Raw genomic sequence first — 20,485 nt, 5'->3', positions numbered from 1 at the left:
CTACTCGCAGTCAGCAGGCTTCTTCTTAGTTTTAGACCCGTTCTACAACATTAAACGATAGTAATGTTAGTCCCTTACGGTGATCTAACGTAAGGGTACTAACGTTAGATGGGTCTACATTTTTTTTTCCAAAATGTGCTCATGGATTTCCAAATCATACGGTTGGTCTACTCTGGTTAAGCTAGTGATGGCTACAGAAATACAGTGTCGATTATTACTTAGGCCTAGGCACCTACTGGATCTAGATTGTCAGTAGCTGTGCTAGCCTTTCCTGTCCTTGGCTGTGGTCTAACCCTAGAACCGTAGGCTTAGACCTATTTTGTATCAAACGTTAGAGGAATTAGAACTCTAACCGTTGGAGTTAGACCTACACTGTAATTGAGATCCATTGCTATAGTTACAAGCAGTATGAATCCAGATCCTAGACAAAAAATAAACAAACTGTTCCCAAACTTTTTTTTAGAGTAGACGTAGTGTCTAGTCTCATGGAAATTACCTAACTAAGCCAGGAGTATAGCACTCTAGATTTGTAACAATAAGGCCTAAGTGGAGCTGAGGTAACTTAGATTGATCAGTTGTTCTTGGAGATTTGTACAGAAATTGTAGTCTAGAAACACACACACACACACAAAACAAATGCAATGCATTGAAGTGACCCTCTCTACATGTAGGTTACTAGGTGATTAACATTTTATCCATGTTTGTCCGAGTATTTATGTGATGATCGATCATGCACTCCAAACTGAAAGTTGTTACTGTATGAGGCTGTAACATGTTCATGCTCAGGTCTGCAGACTAGTGCTACAAAGTATTTGATTATCCGGCAGTGCGTCATTTGTTAATCTGTGTCGATAATAAACACAGCCTTGTCGTTGCTGCCTCAGCAAGTCACAAACGTGCTGTGCACAGCACTTGGTAAGGCTATATAGTATACAGTACAGTACCGGTGTACATGTCATACTCTCTGTTAACTTTAATTGCCCTTTAATTTCATAACAAAGTATATCAAAATGAACTCTCAGTCTGAAATCATCAAAGACCCTGCCCCAATCTGTAGGGTGTACAAACTGTACTTGCAGTTTGATTGCAGAATGTAAAACATCATTCAAGGGCAATCATGAATTATCCAAAATTGCAGATTGTAGGAAACAATGCTGTGTGCGTCATGTGTTACACAGGTATGTATATTGACATACTTGTACTAAACGTACACTATATGTAATGCATAGTGTAATTTAGTTAAGCTTTCGAGCCCTTAGACCTTAGTAAATGACTGAAATAATTATGATTATGATATATGAATTTATGAAGCACTTATGTACAGGCCTGTCCAATGATCAACAATGGTGAATAGTTGAATAAATTTGTTTATCACTATATGTGTTTGTTAACTCTAGATTCATTCCCAAATGTTGTCCTTTTTACCCAAATGGTAAATTTAGAGTCTACTGTAATTATCATAAATGCCTGAAAATAGTTGTCCCTTTGTGTCACCCTAAACAGGTCTGAATAAAAATGAAATCTCTAAGGAATTCATACTGGAGGCTTGTCTCAATGTTGAAAAGGAAGAGCAGAAAAGGAGCAGCTGGCAACTGGTTGTCCTGCAGAAGTACATGAATCCCTCTCTTACCTGCACTTTCTGAGGACAAACATGCCAAGAGGATACCTAACCAATTTTGGAGACTGAGGTACAGTATACATGTATATGTTAGAAGATAAAATAAACACTTTTTCATACTTTCCAAAATGTTTATGTGACTGCATGTGTGAATACATCAGTTTCTTTTTCTTTTTATGGTGGCTTGACAATTAAAAAAAAAACAACATTAAGTTGCGAGCAAGAAAGATATTATTTCAAAAAGTGTAATTTAATTGGTCTTTTACAGTATTTTGAAGAAAATAAAAATTTCATTCATGCTACCCTAAAAGTGATGAATAGTTTGTTCATAGAACTTCAAATACAGTCATTGTAAGCAATTTCTAGAAATAAATGAAAACATCATTTCTTTGAAAGAATGAATCCATTGTAAGACATAGGGGGAATGCATCCCTCTTCATCATTCTAATTCAATGCAATATGTAATCATGTTTGTGTGTTTTTTTTTTCTTTTTCTTTTTCTCCTATTTACTAGGAATTACAAGATGATAAAGACTCTACCAGCAAGGCGTCAAAGGCTGAAATGCTACACATAAGGAGCAGGAGAAGGAGAAGCAGGACCTGTCAAAGCAAAACCTAAGAAGATAAGGAGGAGTCAAGAAGCAAAGGAAACCAAAATTTTATCAGCAGTAGGTACCCTGCTGATGCACTAATGGAAAATGTTTGCTTTACCTCTAAAATAGAGAGAGAAAGAAAAACAAAAAAATGCTTGTTGTTGCTTTTTTTTTCCTCTCTCTCTACAGACAAGTGCAACATATTTATATATTTGGGGTGTACCCGAAAATCCCAAATTTGATTTACATACTTCAAAGAACATTGTTGAGTAGACTTTATTCAAAGATTTATCATCCAGGGATACTTCTTTTTGTCAGGGCGTTCAGATCTATGATCACTGTCGAAAGGATTATTCAGGCGTAAGTTCTCTAAGTATAAAATAAAAACATGCCACATTGTTCTTTTACTTTTTCAAGAAAATAAAATTCCACAGTCAGTTCCATGGTCGAGGAACTTCATAAAAACTCAACTCGATAACTCAACTGTGGTTGTCAGTTGCTAATGTGTGTAGTTCAAGTGCTGTAAACACTGTAAGCAAATGGGCGGAAAGTTGGAGGCGTCCTAAACTACAAACATTTGCTTCACAGGGAACCTTATGCATTTTTGTAACAATTAATATTTCCCCTATTTTCTCCCTTTTGCTCTCTTTTTTGTGTTTGTTTAGCCCTTGTCATGTAGTTCACCTCAACACTTACACCTGTAACTGCAAGATCGGTGTGGGATGACATTGCTGTCTCTCTGGGACTTACTGGAAACAAAAGCTACTACAAAGCTACTACAGCAGGCAGTCGTGAAGGTGGAACTTGAAGAAACTAACATATTGACTTGTTTCTTTCATTTATGTTGGACCAGTGCAAGTTTCCATGAACTTTACATGCATTTGATGTTAACTTACAATGATTTGATTTCTGTTTTCCCACCAACTACAAACACAGCTACTCTCGAAAAACTCAAATTTACGTGCAATCACCGTGAGTCATTTTTATTTTGGGTGAAATCCGCCAAAGGTAAAAGGTCAAAGGTCAAGGTCAAATCATGAAATTGTATCCGTTTACGCGATAACTCAAGACTGGATCAAGCAAATTTCACCAAACCGTGTCGGAGGATGGTGTATGATGGAACAATTACTTGATTAGTTTTTTAGTGAAATCGAACTGAGGTCAAAGGTCAAAGATCAAGGTCAAATCCTGAAATTTATCTGTTTACGTGATAACTCAAAACTGGATGAAGCAGCTTTCACCAAACTTGGTCCAAGGATGATGTATGATGGGACAATTAGCCGAGTAGATTTTAGTTACATTGGCAAGAGGTCAAAGGTCAAAAGGTCAAGGTCAAATGCTAAAAATGTTGCTATTTCAGCAATATCTATGCAATGCCCTAAGGTATTTTCTTGAAACTTGGTGTAGACATGTACTACTGCATAGAGATTCTCCAGAGAGTTTCATGTCATAAGGTCAAAGGTCAAAAGGTCAAAGGTTAGGTGAAAATGTAATATCACTTTTCTCACAAATGGTTCAATGTATCTTCATGGAACTTGGTACATACGCATGTACTGACTGGCAGAGATTATCTAGGGAATTTAGGGGTCATAGGTCAATAATCATGGGGTCAAAGGTCAAGGTCAACTCCTCAATATTTTACTATTTCCCTCATACACTAGTATATGAAATGCTTGCATTATTAGTTTTCAAACTTAATATACATATACATGCATTATGGAATGGAGATTCTCCAGGAAATTTCCAGCCAGAATGTCAAAGGTGAAGGGTCAAAGGCCAGGTTTCGATGCCCCCCCCCCCCAAAAAAAAAAAAAAAATCTATTTTCTACTGTAATTACACTCTTTCTTCATACCTTGGAAATTACTCAATGCATAAACTTATAAAAGGGTCTGTCAGAATTCAAGTAAAAATTCTTAATTCCCCAAATATGTGTACCTGCACTCTTTGACAATTATAGCAAACCCAGTTCAAGGAAAGTGAACATTTTTTTTCTGAAATACCATCAAACAGCTGAAGAGTTTCAATGTGCAAGGTTTTGTCATGATTTTAAGGCGATTTTGCACTGTTACTCCGACAATGCACTTTCCCTTTCTCTTTAAAATGTATCCTGCAACTTTAAATCATGTGCAACAAATGCAGGGGCGGATCCAGGAATTCTGTAAAGGGGGGGGGGGGGGGGCGTGACTAATATTTCTGGTGCCACTTCCGGGTTTCATTTCAGTTTTTTTCTTTTTATTTTCTTTGTTTTTAACGAAAATTAAAGGGGGGGGGCGTGCGCCGGTTGCGCCCCCCTCTGGATCCGCCACTGAAATGTACCATGTTTTGTTTGTATCACTGGAAAACTGGAGAGGGAAAAATTCCACAAGCTTTTGTTTGATTTGTGAGGGCCATTACAATGTTCAGAGACAATAGCAACACTCTTTCCACTACTGTTTAGAAATGTATGTTTTGTGCAACTTTACAATAAACTCAACATGTGGGCCAAACATTGTTTTAATGGCTCGAAAACTGGGGAAGAAAGCTGTTCTTAAAGCCGTTACATAACTTTGAGGGCAATTAGTGCTGTTACAACGGCAACACACTTTGCAGTGAGCTGAACATGCAAGCAAAACTTCTTTTGAATCGATGGAAAACTTCAGAAGTTCAAGAGATGTTTTACCTTGAAGTTGTTGTATATGACTTGCACTGTTGCAAAAGTGGTAGTGACATGACATCATATTTCTTCGTCACTCACAGGACTGCACAGAGTAAAAACACCTTAGGCCTTTGTGGAAGTGAGAGCTTATTGCAAGTTGTCTAATATTAGTTTAACTTGACCATTGAACAACTTAGTTTTGTAAACTTATTAATCACCCAAATAATGCCAGTCTACATCAACAAGGCTTTTAATAATCATTGCACAATGATGGAATTGCACAGTGTGTTTTCATCGCCCTTGTCTAAGCGTATTGAAATGTGAGTCTGACAATGATACATGTATTGCCAGAAATGTTTGAGCTAGAAAAATGGAGAATGGCACACGTATCATTGCAATAAGTTGTACTATAGCTGCAAACAAGAAATCATGTTACTGTGCAATTCTGAATTTAGAGCAATGTGAATGCAGCTGTCAGCGTTCTGAGATAGCTATTTTTTTCCTATGCAGTCGTATATATGCTACCGTATAAGTGCTGCATGGTATTTTAATCATACATATTTTAACTGCTGATCTCCCCCCTCTGCACAAAATTATGTTTGTTTGTTTGCTTGTTTTTTATCATACCTCTATCTGCATCGATGGATAACATTTATTACTGGACTCAACATCTGAGAGTTTGAGTCAGAAAATTGTTATACTGTAGTTGGATTTGCTACATTGTAGGCTACAATTTGCCACTTACCCTTATCAGTCAAAGCAATTCAATGTTCATTCATTTGTATCTTCCTGATTTATTGGTAACACAATTGTATATTTCTTGCTTATAAGTCAATTCTGGAAAGTAATATGTGTAACCAAAATTACATGTACTCTAGCCTTGAACCTTTTATTCTTTTTCTTCCGCACATTTTAACCAGCACATCTTCTTCTTGCAAAGAATGCCTAAGGTAGGCACCAACATAATCTGGGATGGACAGAAAATGGGCAATGTTGAAGATGAGATCTCCTGTAATGATATTCATTTTAAGTTATACAATTAACAAGGTTCACACACAGTTGGAATTTCAATTCAAATGACTGCTTTGCCACAGTATTTTGCAGTGTATGCAGTGTCTGATTAATCTGGATTAGGACCAGTAGCACATCTAGTGCATCTCAAAGCACCCCTTCGGATGCTGGTATGATCATTTCAATTTGGCATTTTTCAAAATACACTATATGTTTGCAGTAAGTGTTTATGTACCTTTGTACACAAACTCTAACTGTAAACATTGCTTGTAGAGTATGTTAGATTGCAGCAATTTCCTCTCTGAGGTTTGTTTGTTTGTTTTTGCAACATTATTTGGGAAATTGTAGTGGCATAGGTAGTTGTCTCATGCAAATTGTAATGGTAACTCGTTGAGCTGAACTTATTGTAGATGTTCAAGTTGACTGAATTTATTCATTGTTTATGTGGAAAAGAAATGGAAGTTGATGTTTTTTGTCACTTTGTGTGATACTTTTAAGAACTATGACATCCATACTGCAGTATGTATATATGAATTGTACAGCACAATTATGATATTGCTTTTCCTACTAGTTTTGCATTTTTTTTTGCATTTTTTTGACAGTACAATTGTATTGAACTAATTGAAGCATACAGCTGTAGTCATGATATAGAAAGACAAATCGACAACTTGAACTGCTTTGTACCATCTTATCTTTTTCTTTTTTGATGATGGAAATAAACTATTGAATTGACTTTAATTGTGATCAGTGTGTCTATATTTTAGATTTAATTTAATGACTTGAATATATCATAATCTTTATTCTTGTCACGTTTTTATTTGTGAATCAATATATATTGTAAATAAGTGTGATTCCCTTACATCTGGATGGTAATTACATACCGTACACAAAACAAGAGTGAATTTTTCAAGGGCCAACCAGAAAAATATGTCAGCACAATATTTTATGTGTTTGAGAAACCACAATGCTAGAATTCCACTATCAAAGCCTTAGAAAAGCACTCAGAGAATACAGACCTCCACCAAGCAGTACTTTTTCACCCTTACTCTGATTTCTACCCATTGTAATAATTACATAAATATGCGTAATATGCTGTAAATGACTATTTCCAATGATCAAGAATCCTACAACCACGTAACCCCCCCCCCCCCTCCTCAAAAAAAGGGGGGGGACTTTGATCCAGGCAGTGATCCAAATTAATACCAAAATATGGCATTTCTTTTTTCTATCATTATTAACTTTATTTCTTAGAATATACACTGTTATTCGATTCATATCTAGTAATTTCTGTAGTTACTTTGGAATAATAAAAAAAAGCAAGCTTGAACATAAATGTACTTTTCAAACCAACGTCGCCAAAAAAAAAAAAAAAAAAAAAAAAAAAAAATCACGAGTGACTTCATTCATGGTGACCGTTCTTTATGATGAACAGGTGCCGTAATGTACGATGTACGCATGCGCACGGTGTAAATCGTAGGCCACAAATCGCACAGTGTGCGGTGTACATCGCAGCACCTGCGACAGAGTGCAACAGGCTGCGATATCGCACATTGTCGCAGCGCAGCGCATCGCAGTAAAAATCGCACAGTGTGAGTCCGCCCTAAGCAGGCGAGCTTAAAATAAATTCACTCTTTTTTTTTGTAATCAGTGAAAGGTCTTCTATGTGCAAATTCACTTGCACAATAGTACACGTAAGTTAGGGCAGCCCTGGGCAAATAGTCCTGCAGGCCTATGGCACTATTAAAGTACATAGCTTTTATGAATCAGTTTTAACCAATAGGGCTAATGAATCCCCCCCCCCAAAAAAAAAAAAAAGAAAAAAGAAAAAAGAAGGTAAAACTAAATCAAATGAAGACAAGGATTTTGAACCTTCTGTTTATATTTGGTAACACAGGATACGAGCCATGATTAAGCACAGGATATATTTAGACTGTACCCTTTTCCCGCACCATTTTCTCTCTCTTTCGGGGTCCTCGATGACACGGTACCTACTGTCAAATGGTTACCCTAGAGCGTGACAACTTGGCTAAATCTGACATTTTAAGGACAGCAGGGCCTTGAAGTGACATTAGGCTGCACACATTCAAACCCTTATCAGGATTACCAGTACTGTACTGTAAAACGAGGAATGTTGGCGTGCATTTTAATTTCGCAAATTTCGCGAGAGCCAAGATTCGCGAAATTAAAATGCACGCGGGAGTTCTTGTCTACACTATATGCATTGAATGTTAGAGGCAACTTGAGAATATTTCATGCCGAAAAAAGGCTGTCGTCTCCAATTTGCAAAAATTTCATGCCGCGAAAATATCATGTTTAACAGTATTCAAATAATGCATGTTACATAAGGCATAAATATTTACAAATCGTGTATGGTCACGAGTGCAATAATGGTACAAGTAGATTTCACAGTCAATGAAAGATGAGCATTCTACTCAATAAGGTTTAGCCTTGTTGAATAGAATACTGTAAAACAAAAAACATATTTTGGCATGAAACTTTTGTGAATTGGTGCTGAAAACCTTTCTTGTAGCATGAAACTTTGAAAATTGATAATTACTTTTGGCATTCAATGTACTGTATAAACAGAATATTTAATATACATTTCACTTTCGCAAATCTTTGCTCCTCACTAAATTTGTGAAAGTTTCATGCACAAAAAAAAAATCTCTGATTTAACAGTTCTGTTTACATAACGTATATAAAAGTGGATGTATTGAATTAAGGGTTACATTTTGTTATTCCGAAGGATCTTTATTCTGAAGGTTCGTTATTCTGAAGATTTGTTATTTCAGAGGTTTGTTAATCCAAAAATGGAGTAAGGTTTGTTATTCCCAAGGTTCATTAATCCAAAAATGACATAAGGTTCGTTATTCCAAAGGTTCGTTAATCCAAAAATGAAATAAGGCCCGTTATTCAAAAACCTCCGGAATAACGTACCCTATTTCATTTTCGGATAAATGAACCTGACAGAATATCGAACCTTATTTCATTTTTGGATAAACGAGCCTTCAGATTATTAGTGAACCCTATTTCATTTTCAGAATAACGGGCCTTCGGAATAACGAACCTTCGAAATAATGTGACAAATGTTTGGATCAACTAACACTTTTTGGATTAACGAACCTCTAGGTATAGGGAATTTGTGTGTTTCGGATTAACAAGCCTTCAGAATAACAAACTTTCGGAATAACGAACAGCACCCGAATGTGTAAATGACAAGCTGCTCCTATGTTTTCAAGGGTTCATCTAAATCACGAGACTCAAAATAGCTCTGACAAGCTTCAAAAGATCAGTGCCAGTGAAATCTTTATCACAACCAAGTAAAAGATTAATATCAAAGAGAAACCTATCCATCAAATGGTCACGAGCTTTGATGACATGTTACTTTAAAAGTGATTAGACTGCAGTGCGTACTTGATTTATGCTCAAGTATTTTTAAAAGTGTCCGAAAGTTGAGTGTTGTTTAAATAGCATGCACTTCATGGGACTTCAAGATGGATAGCACTTTCAACATTTACATTGAGCAACATGTTTCAGATTTCCCCTCATAATCCTAAATGGTAGATCCTGATAAAGGCTCTTTCACCATCCATATAGGATATACTGTTCTTTAATATTGTCATGTCAAATGAATTTTTCAGTCATGGAGGAATTGTGAAGACAGGCTTTCTAGATACATACAGTGTGTAAATAACACTTGTAAGAGATTGCAACAGTAAGCCTTAACCCTAATCAGGCTGGGGGGGGGGGGGCAGAATCCACTCCCCTCCACATTTCATGCAATCATTCTGCAACGTGAGAAGACCTTGTCATGCGGCTTCTTGACATTTTTCTTTCAAGTCTCGTGCAACTTTTGAGACCAAATTTGCAATGTCCACACATACCGTTATGAAGCCATGCCCATTTTTATATTAAAACAGCATGTCACCCCAAAACGTGCACAATTTCGTGATTTTGTGTATATTTCCTATGGAATTGAAACTCATAAAAACCTATTTTTACTTTTCATAACTTTGATTGATTTTATACCAATTATGGTAGATAAGTGGTCCATGACAATTTCAACTGAAAAAAATAAAAAAAATTAAAAAAAAGAAATACATAAGAAATTCCAAAAACAATAAAACACAAAAGAACTGAAATTACTTTTTGACGTCTTCATGATGTAAAATTGTTAAATATGTTGAAACAGAATATACAAATCCAAAAATTAGATTCTCAATGATTTTGATTAGTGTTTAACAGGCTAAAATAAGATGTCGGGCTTAATTTGCATAATCAATTGATTAAAATTAGAAATTTGGCCAAGCAAAAAAAGCCCGACCTGTTTAGGGTTAAACTCTTTCAGGTTTCTTGCATTGTCGATATCTGCTCACTGAAGAAAGCTAAGGGTTTCAACACGATTGTATTTTGCCTTCGGGTCAGATATATTTCAGTATGGTTTTTTTTGGCAACTAAATTGCGAGATAGGATAAAGCACAGTTGATAATTATGAGTTAGAGGAACAAAACACAAACACAGCATTATGCAGATGACACTGCATCCAGCATATACCTGTACAGTAACTGCAGACATGAATTGGTTCATCATGAGTTTTAACTCTTTATGTGCCACGTTCGCTTGTCCGACTCAGTCGACGGCGTGCCAACTTTGCATATTCTGCTCAACAAACAAAGCTGCCAAAACTGATCGATATTAATCGCTAATCCCGTGGTACAATCAAAGCGTTTCTCGTGCTTTTGTTCCTCTCACATATGGCTTGCATTCTATGTGGTGAATGACTATCAAGCGGTGTTCCCAACTAGATTTTGCATGTACACTTTAAGTTTCTGTCACTATTTTATGTGCAAAAGTCATTCCTCTACAGTAATGTAGCAACTGGTAATTCAAAAGAAAAATTGAAAATAGAATTGTTATACATTGTATATGGAAGCAAAGTTTGGCATTCCTCTTTAACTTTGCTCACTATTATGTCCAGCTTAACAGAAATTTGTAGAAGTTACACAGATTGGAAAAACAGAATTCTTTCTCTAAGCATGACTATCTTTGTGTCTCAGAATAACGTGGCACACAGGGGGTTTCCACCATGGCACATAAAGAGTTAAGAAGATTAGCCATTTTAAATTTTGGGGCTAAAAGGGTTAACTCCCCTCACTGTCAGTGACCTACCACGATAAATTCATTGATTGATCAGTTTGCTCTAATTTAGATGTCACAAGATCATGAGCAACACACTTGAATGCAATGTAAAAAGATGGATCTTCTGTGGTGGATGGGGGGGGGGGGATGTCCCCCTTTAATTTTTTCCCTTTTGTTTAAATGAAGATATGAAAAGAGATTTTTATTTTTTCCTCACTTTCTTTTTAATAAAAGGTTGCTTGTTTGTTTTTTTCCTTGTCAGCTGATGAAACCTGGAAGTGGCACAAAATTCCTGTTTCTGGAACGGCTTTTTTTGTTGTTGCTTGTCAGCTGATTAAACCCCAAAGTGGCACCAGAAATATAAACTGCTTTGCACCCCCTCCCCCCCCCCCCCCCCCCTTTATGGCGTTCCTGGATCCTCCCCTTATCTTGGAGCATCATCCAGGAGAAAGTTAAGCTTATCATTCAAACTGAGAAGACTCTTAAATGTCTCCCTGTGTCACAATGTCACCCACATAGAACAATTGCATAAGTTATATTTGAAAGTTTTGAGAGCAATTATAAAAACAAGTTGGCTTCTCAATTCCTATTCTTTATTCAAGATTCCAGTCGTAACTAATTGCACCACTTGGGGGTACAATATGAGTTAGGCAACTATACCACTAGCTGTATCTCATTCAGCACCTTGGACTTTGGCAACAAACAGATTTTCACAAAATTTCGACTTTAATAGTCAATTATTTTGAGGATGATGACAATTTACACTGGAAACACACACACACAAATTCTCTCTCTTTGCCCCCTCACCACATGCGCACTCCCTGAATCATGAGACAATCGTCATGGCAACGGGGAAAGGAGTGGATAGTGAGTCACATTGGAGTCATTAGTAGGCAGATAATAGCCGTGTTCCAGGCTGCCAGTCCTCAGACTATCTAGGAACTTACGCACGCTAATTTGTCGCGAAGGAGATTGCCCCGTGCACAGTGGCTCACGCTTTTCCTCCCATTTTGTTGAGTTTGGGACTGCTTATCATCCGCAATAAGCGGGCACGACGCCAAAATGCTCACTGCTGACGTAAAAACTTGACGAAAAACATTCATTGTGTGGCGAAAGGTCACTGCGTGTGATGCAAAGGAATCCGAACACATTATCTATAAAGAGCACATCTATCATATCAACAGCATAGCTCTATATTTGAGCCAGTATATATAATACATCGTGACATTATTATAACCCTTCATTTACATACACTCCCCAGGTAAATGAGGGAAAAACTTGGTAGAACATTTTGCTAACATTCTATTGATATCAATAACAGCAATGTACACATTGTCAAAAATAAGACAAAGTGTAATACAAGTCTCAGGATATCCAAGTTCATATGAAAAGAGTCACATGACACATGTAAAAAATAAAGAGGAAAAACTTGACAGAAAAGTGTTTGTATCACCCATCAACAATTGAGGATGCTCCAATTAGAGAGATTGACGTTATGCTATGAATCTCAGGACTTTCACGGAAAAGGAAAAAAAAAGCCTCTGCGACATGTCATTTCTCGGGGAAATTAAGGTGGTTTCGTGGTGGCGGGAACACGACGTGAACACATTGATCGCATTTAGGAAACTCCACAGCAGAAGAAACTTGTTTGTATGCGGTGCTTGCCATCAATAATTGAGGTGACAACTAAAGATCTCAGATTTGATTTGATTTGATTTGATTTGATTTGATTTGATTAATTCATTCAGATTATGCATACTGTTTAATCCCTCTAGTCCCAGTGACTATATAATTTTCACTATTCATTGCAGCATTTTGTACGTGAAGGTAAAAATAATGTACCCTTTCTTGTTCCTATATCATTGTTAGTTTTATAGCTTGCAGAGTTTTCAAAAAGCTTATAAATTGCTACCTTATAATGGCACACATTTCAGAAGTGAAAAAATCACCTTTTTTGCTCTTGAATCAGTAAAAATCTTTACAATAGTTCATTCCTTTCTGATTTTGTGCAGACGTACTGAATTTAAAGGACAAGTTCACCTTCATAGACATGTGGGTTGAGAGAATGCAGCAATATCAGTAGAACACATCAGTGAGAGTTTAAGCAAAATCGGACAATCCGTGAAAAAGTTATGAATTTTTGAAGTTTCTGCTCAGTCACGGCTGGATGAAAAGACTACTATAGCTTGTGATGTCACATGAGTACAACGATATAAAGAAAGAATAAAGAAAATTCAACATATTTCTATTTTTCTCGCATAACAAAAGAACACTCGACTTCTCTCTTTCAGAGGGCAGGGGGAATAATATTACCCTTAACATACGTCAGAAGCAAGTCGAAGAAATGTGCATTTTATTCAAAAAGTAAAGTTTTGTGAAATTCTCTTTTTATTTTCATTATATAGTTGTACGCATGTGACATCATACACTGTAGTAGTCTTCTCTTCCAGCAGTGACTGCGCAGATACTTAAAATATTCGTAACTTTTGAACGGATTGTCCAATTTTCCTCAAACTATCACTGATGTGTTCTACTAATATTGCTGCATTCTCTCAATCCTTATGTTTATGAAGGTGGATTTGTCCTTTAACCTTTTCCATCCAATCCATAAACCTGCAGATGAGAAAAGCTGACTTCTTACTGAGAATTGTCATTCTAATTCAGAGACAGGAAAAAATAGAATGAGCAATGTCAGAGTGTCCAAAGTTTGATTTCCTTTCTTCCACAACACCACAGGATGCTGACTTTCCTGTTTCACAGATCATAACTCCCCGTAGGTTACAGATTGTTATTCTGAAGGTTTTCTAATCTGAAAACAAAGAAAGGTTTGTTATTGTAATTCTGAAGGTTTGCTAGTATGCATTTTTTTTTTTGCATTTTCGTAATATTACCAAAACCTTCTTTGATTTTTGGACGAACAAACCTTTGGAAAAACAAACCTTATTTCATTTTCAGACTAAAGAACCTTCACAATAACAAACCTTATTTCATTTTTTGGGATGAGTGAACCTCCAGACTAACGAACCTCATTCAATTTCAGATTTAAACAGAACTTCGGAATAACGAACCCTATTCAATGTGAGATTAATGAACCTTCTAAAAATAAAACCTTATTTCCTCGTCAGATTAACAAACCTTCAGAATGACGGTACACATATCCAGACTGACGAACCCTATCAAATTTTTGGAATAAGGAACATCTACATGTAGTTGTACAGAATTTGTGTGTTTCAGAAGGAAGAACCTTCAAAAACAAACCATACACATTTTCCAATCAACAAACCTTCACAATGACAAACATCATCCTCCCCAAATTCATACACACCTGCTTGTCACATTCACCATGTACCAACAGATCAGCTAGATAAAATGTTCAAACCTGCGCATGCTAGTACTACTGAATAATTCTACTCTGCACTACTGGATGATGCATTAACATACTTCACAAGAATAATGTTCCATGAAGTAGGATTTGTTTGACCCTTTCACAGGAGGCTAAATCTTTGGTTGTGAACCACAGGGGCAAAAGGACAAAAAGAGTTTCATCCCTTTTTGAGTTAAGCAAAGTTGGCAATTTCTCAACTTGCAGCAGATGTAAAATTGCATATCATGGTGTGTCTATGGGACACAATGTTTGGTGAGGTTTAATAATAGCACAAAAATCTCTTGGCTGTTTTCATGAGTTGCTAATAGCATAAAAATCTACTGACTCAAGACATCGATCGGGTCCATCCCCCCCCCCCCCCCCCAACCTAAAATATTGTGCCTCTCCTGCACTGATATGCCAGGCAGATTTTGAGTCACATTCTTCAACTCATTACACCCTGTGTAATTCATATTTTCATGTGATTTCACTTTAAATATCATGCAGATTACACTCAGCCTGGTGATATGAACTGATTGATTGTGCTTTATTACCTCCGCCAAGGGAGGAGGTTATGTTTTCGTTACCAATGGTTTGTTGGTTTGTTGGTTTGTTTGTTAGTTTGTTAGTTTGTTAGTTTGTTTGTTTGTTTGTCCGTGTGCAAAATAACTCAAAAAGTAGTTAACGGATTTGGATGAAACTTACAGGAAAGGTTGAGAATGACACAAGTAACAAATTATTAAATTTTGGTAGTGATCTGAGAATTTTTTGGACATTTATGACGGATTGTTGATATTTTGGCAGGTAGGGTCATTGAACTTGGGAGATAATGCTGCGCATTTTTGAGGTTTTCAAACGCGCACTAAAGTGCGTGCTCTACTTTCTGCATGCTAGGGCGAGGCGCGCTGCGCAGCTGAGGGTTTATGACATAACAAAGGCTTCTATATTGGAAAATCGGGCGATTTTTCAGCATGTACCTATGGGTGGAAATCACTGATCTCTATGAAAGAGCCCAAAGAGCTTTTCCCCAGAGGTGGAGAGGAAAAAAAAGAGCAAGATCATCGCTGGAAAGTAGCTGCTTGGCGGAGGTCTGCCCTTTCAGAGTGCTTTTCTAGTTAAAGAATGAGCTGATTTTGATATAACACACATTTTCCATAGACACCCGCCCAACAATATTCGGGACAAGTCTTCATTGGATTCTCCTGAACACCTGACATCACCCAACCTCTATGGCCAATTTTCTTGTAAAGTCTGTGTTTATTTGATGACCTGCTATATTTCCATTTCTTGGGTAGATTTGGTCATTTGGGGTTTTTTTTTATGGGGGGTGGGGATGAAAACACACATATCATAAAATCACCACAGAACAAATGAGCTGTCAAGAATATAGTGTATGTAACATCATTACCCATTCAGGTAAACATATGTTTGCATACTTTACTGTATAAGCTATTATTTTTGCGTACATTTATTTTCGTGAATATGAGGCCACATACATTTTCACAAGATGTTGTTTCTGCGAATGTATGCCAATGCTAACATAAATGCATTACTACCCTAGTGCATGGCGACTTTTCGTGTGTTTTTAAATACATGATCCAACTGTGATTCGCGAAATTCGTGCAAATTAAACCCTTGTGCAAAATAACAGCTTATAGAGTATCAGCCTCTACTAATGGATGGTCAGACTCAGATTTATACAATATGACTGTGCCATATTTAGAGCAGACTTGTTAACAGGTAGATCACACACATCTGGCAGGGCAGTATACGTACACACTACAGCACTACACAGTGGAGCAGTCGTTACCAGCCCAGGATATTGAATCATCTCTACAATTTCCTGATTCAGAAAATAGACACATCACATATTTAAACATTGGGTCCGTAACGGCGGGCACCTGGACACTGAAACAAGTTACGTGCAGGCTTGGAATGTGTTCATACCTTTCTGCCACCATCAAGCGATAGCTACAGGTCCCAAGCAACCCTTGAAATATTCTCTTTAACCCGTTGCGGACGAGTCCCAAGTATACTCGGGCAGGGGTCTATGGGAAATGCATGCTGTAGCAAAAATAGCCTGTCCTCAACGGGTTAACCACCACTTGCACGCTTTCACGCCATATTGGCATGTTACATTGCAGGTTGCCTTTCAGTATTAATATCTTACTTTCCCTATCCAGTGACAGCAAGATGTGGGCAAACTCTATACATTATGACTAAAATGCAATCACAAATCTTTCATATCGTATCAAAGAGGGCAAATTTACAGGTTACCCATTATAAAATCTGCCTCTATAAAATCAAATCATCAAATAACCCATTACACATATAGTATAAATCATATTGCTGTAGTTCAATTGAAATCATAAATTATACATAATCGATGCTATATTAAAAATATCTGAGAATGTCAGAGTGTCATGAACCTTGTCATCAATGCAGAATAAGTAATCTTTTAACCCGTTGAGGACGCACCGATTTTGCTATAACATGCATTTCCCATAAACACCTGCCCGAGTATTTATACTTGGGACTCGTCTTCCACGGATTAAAATCTAAGCATGTAGAAATGCATTCAGAAGATTATTCATTAATCCAAACATGACATTCTCTGGTCATGGTACACTAATCTCAATCTCAATTTCAGCACATAACACTAAAAGTCAATAATATCTTCTTGCCCTTGACAATATGCAAACATCCTAGATGTAAACAATCTGAGGCTTGTTTCATTCTAATTTCAAGTTTGATTTTGAACAATCATTTTCATATGTATATAACTATACCAAACATAGACTTCTCATCCAAATAAAAAGTGTCAATTTGAAGTACACATGTACTGTCATAACTAGTGTACAATACTGGTCCCTGCTGGGATTAACCCATTTCATTTTCAAACTTGTCCCCTTGTTGAAAGAGATAGAATATGTCCTACCCTACCTTTTAAGGTTTTATAATTATCCATGTTGCCAACGTCACAAAATTTTGCATGGTTGAAGAATGATGTCTGTCAACATCGTGTATGAAATCTTATAGTAATAAACTTTTAAAAGAGTTTTCAAGAAATAAATGAAAAACTAGTCCGATGTCACTCGAGGATACATTCCTCTTTTGTTCCAAGAATAAAATCTGGAATTGTTTCAGGTCCGAATAAGTCACTGTTCGAAAGATCTTTAGTTCACTGTTTCCCTCCCCATCATAAAGAAGTTTCCAGTTGTATAATTTTGAGGAAAGGCCTGAATTGGTCTCTACAATATAGCAGCTTGTGAAAGGAATCTAATTTCCAAGATTGAAAAAAGGGACAAACAAACTTTAAACCACTGTTTAAAAAAAAGAAGAGAGATTACAGAAAACAAAAAGTAAGATAGCATAGACATGAAAGGATGTTGTGAAAAGCTGGGGAAAGACAAACACCAATCAGAGTGAAATGTCAAGGCTTCATTGCTGACGTCATTGGCACTGGGGACCTTAATGTGAACTTCTACATTTTCAGCTTTCCTCTTATTTCTTTTTTTCCTCCCCGTCTTCTACACAGGAAGAGGGAGTTGGCACCATTCTTCTTCAAGCTGCCTTCAAGTTGGTGACTACCTTCAAACTGCAGCCCTTGTTTTTGTTTTGTTTTTTCTTTCCTCTTTACTGTATTCTGTAAAGCCATCTAAATTTCCATGTGATATGATCATCCATGTATGGCATTTGGGATAAGAACTATGTACTGTGAATAAACCACGCCTTTTCTTAATCCTTCCTGCACTTTGTTCACAGATTGGCAAGTATACTGGAGTGTGTTCTTCATCTATTTCCACTGACGTCTTGGAAAAAAAAAAATGACGACGAGCAGAGATCACTTTCAATATCCTTTAAAGGACAAGTTCACCTTCATAAACATAACGATTGAGAGAATGCAACAATATTAGTAGAACACATCAGTGAAAGTTTGAGGAAAATTGGACAATCGATGCAAAAGTTATGAATTTTTGAAATTTTTGTTTTGGAACCGCTGGATGAGGAGACTACTACAGCTTGTGAGTCATATGCGTACAACAGTATAAAGAAAATATAAAGAAAATTCAACATATTTTCACTTTTTTCGCATAATAAAAGAGCACTTGACTTGCCTCTTTCTAAATGCAGGGGGAATAATATTACCCATAACATTTGTCGGTAACGAGTCGGGGGAATGTGTACTTTTTTCATAAGATGAAATTTTGTGAAATTCTCTTTATATTTTCCCTATATTGTTGTACGCATGTGACATCTAAGTTTTTCACACACCGCAGTAGTCTTTTCATCCAGCGGTTACTGCACAAAAACTTCAAAAATTCATAACTTTTGAACGGATTGTCTGATTTTCCTCAAACTTTCACTGATGTGTTCTACTAATATTGTTACATTCTCTCAATCCTTATGTTTATGAAGGTGAACTTGTCCTTTAATATTGCAGGGTTCCTGCACCTTTTACTGAAATCAATTCCAGGACTTTTCCATGTAAAATTAAAGAAATCAAAGACTCTTCTTTGGACAGTAACTCCATGAGAATTATAATGATTAGTGATATAGTAATGCACTATTAGATAAGAAGTGCCCGTGTTAAGTGACAGTGTGTATACCACCCCAACACTGTCTGTAGCAAATGAGTTCATCCAATTTATTTCCATGAAATGTTTTCCTGAAAAATAAAATTACACTGAAGATAAAACATTACTAAAAGGCAAAAATTATACAAATTCATGAATTTCCATGACTTTTAAATAATATATATATAATTTTGCATTTTCCATGACTTTTCCAGGCCTGGAAAAACATTTTAAAAATTCCATAACTTTTCCAGGTTTTCCATGACCGCAATAACCGTGCCATTGTATCACCGTGACTTTCCACTGGAGAGAGGTACCTTTTCACGCCTGATTGGGCGAGCTAACTCATAAACAGCTTTAAAGTTTAGGAAAATTAACTATAATTGTAAATGCTAATTATGAAAAATCACAGCAAGTTACAGCTGAGTTAATTCTCACACACATCCAGGGTTAACTCTTTATGTGCCATGGTGTAAACCCCGTGTGCCACATTATTCTGAGACACCAATGTAGTCATGTTTTGAGAAAACATTTTGCTTTTCAAATCTATGTAGCTTCTATACATTTCTGGTAAGCTGGACATATAGTGAGCAAAGTTGTACAGAAAATACTAAGCTTTGATTTGATGTAAATTGTATGACAAATCTGTGATTGTTTTTCTTTCAAAGGACCAATAGCTACATTACTGAAAACACAAAACTTTTGCATAAAAAACAGTGACAGAAACTTTGAATTTTCTTTCAAATCCAGTAGGAAGCACTGCCTGATAGTCAATTACCACATAAATGCGAGTTATTGTGCGAGAGGAGTGGATGCGCGAGAAACGTTTTGATTGTTATGAGGCATTTGGCGATTTATCACTCATATTGGGCGGGTTTGTCCGTTTGAGCAGAATATGCGAAGTTGGCACGCCATCGACTGAGTCCGATGGGCGAACGTAGCACATAAAGAGTTAATGGAGAAGCTGTGGAGAAGAGAAAAGTGAGCTTTCGACATGCTACTGTGCCAAAGTTGTAGAAGGCAGAACTGACAAACTTTAAAAGGAAGGATACAGGGCTGAAACTAGAAGTACAAAATATGATATTGGTTCAAAACTTTGGCTGATAATCCATCTTGACTATATACTTCCTACTCTAATCTAACTGTCAAAAAATGTTTACAAGATCAATGTTGTGGTTTTTAAGAAGCATATTTTTATGGGCTTTTTGTGGTTTTTAAGAAGCACAATTCTATGGGCTTTAAACTGACCTACACATACTTACTGTACTTTTACTGTGCACATTGTATTTTGTGGTTTCTCAGAAGCATGTTCTAAGGGACTTTTGAACTGACCTTTTTTTTTTTTTTTTTTTTTTGCTTTTAAACTGATATTCTGGTTCTCACTGTACTTTCAAGAGCCAACATATCCTGCACGATTATAAACTGCACCTACACTTGGAAAGCAACTTTCTAACATAAACTGTGCAGTGGTTGTTTCGGTGCTTGGTTCCTTGAATATTTGATATCAGGACCAACCACTTATAATCAAGAAGTCTGTACCAAAGTCA

The 20,485-nt window shown here is 36.6% G+C and overlaps 1 protein-coding gene and 1 long non-coding RNA gene across 2 annotated transcripts in view; one reads left to right on the top strand and one right to left on the bottom strand.

Moving 5' to 3' along the window:
• Window positions 1-20,485, bottom strand: part of LOC139731041 (leucine-rich repeat serine/threonine-protein kinase 1-like) — a 100,363-nt gene that overhangs the window by 59,010 nt on the left and 20,868 nt on the right. The gene's annotated exons all lie outside the window — the stretch shown is intronic.
• On the top strand, window positions 1,300-3,148 carry LOC139730417 (uncharacterized). Its single transcript, XR_011710928.1, has 3 exons — window positions 1,300-1,688; window positions 2,133-2,286; window positions 2,877-3,148. It is a non-coding gene; the product is annotated as an uncharacterized lncRNA (long non-coding RNA).

Source organism: Diadema antillarum, unplaced genomic scaffold (assembly GCF_040938485.1).
Source record: "Diadema antillarum isolate AM-2024a unplaced genomic scaffold, OU_Dant_1.0 scf00000022, whole genome shotgun sequence".
NCBI classification, from domain to species: domain Eukaryota; kingdom Metazoa; phylum Echinodermata; class Echinoidea; order Diadematoida; family Diadematidae; genus Diadema; species Diadema antillarum.
This window is presented reverse-complemented; position numbering and strand designations above follow the sequence as displayed.